Here is a 731-nt window from a genome sequence, read left to right on the forward strand (position 1 = left end):
ATAGCACTGGCGAGTACCAGTTGAACGGCCAAATAGCATCTCAACACAGTCAGTTCTCGAAGCTCCGTAGCTGTGTCGAAACCGGGAGTATCAGGGCGAATCACAGTGATCACACCGCCAGATCGGTGCGTTGTCTGTGAAGCACTGACCGCGCCAGGGTCACTGACGAATAGCTTGTGCTTGAAACGGGATTGAAGGTTGAACTGGAAAGTATCAAGATGGTAGCAATCGCGAAGTTTGGTTTCTTGGATGCAAGAAAGACTATATTTTGCAAGTAGGTAATCAATGAGAAGATGCCCATTTTTCTTGATGCCATTGGCGTTGACGGTCAGCAAGCTGACGTCTTGCCATGACACTTCAGGTGCATCTACGCGTGGGATCGCCTTAGTGGTTCAGCGCAAGCTTTCGGGCCGTAAGCACAAATTGGCCTTCCTCTTGCGGGAGCTGCAACACTTCTGCATTCTCTGGGAAGCAGTGGTTGCATTCCCGAAGATACTCAAGGTCATCAAGCACATCTCCTTGCCATTGGACTTCTTTCCAGACTTTAAAGCAGTGCATGCCGATCGGTGAGCAAAGCAAGACCAACAACATGTTGGGGTGCAGCAGACGTCTATTATGTGCTGGGATCCAAGGTACTGACCATCCTGTCAGACGCTGAAGCCAATAATCCTTGTCAAAGATCATGGGCGCCGTACACATCAACATCAGCTCAAAGAGCGATAGAGCTCTAG

The sequence above is a fragment of the Plasmopara halstedii genome (assembly GCF_900000015.1).
Source record: "Plasmopara halstedii genome assembly, contig: Scaffold_3109, whole genome shotgun sequence".
Taxonomy (NCBI): Eukaryota; Oomycota; class Peronosporomycetes; order Peronosporales; family Peronosporaceae; genus Plasmopara; species Plasmopara halstedii.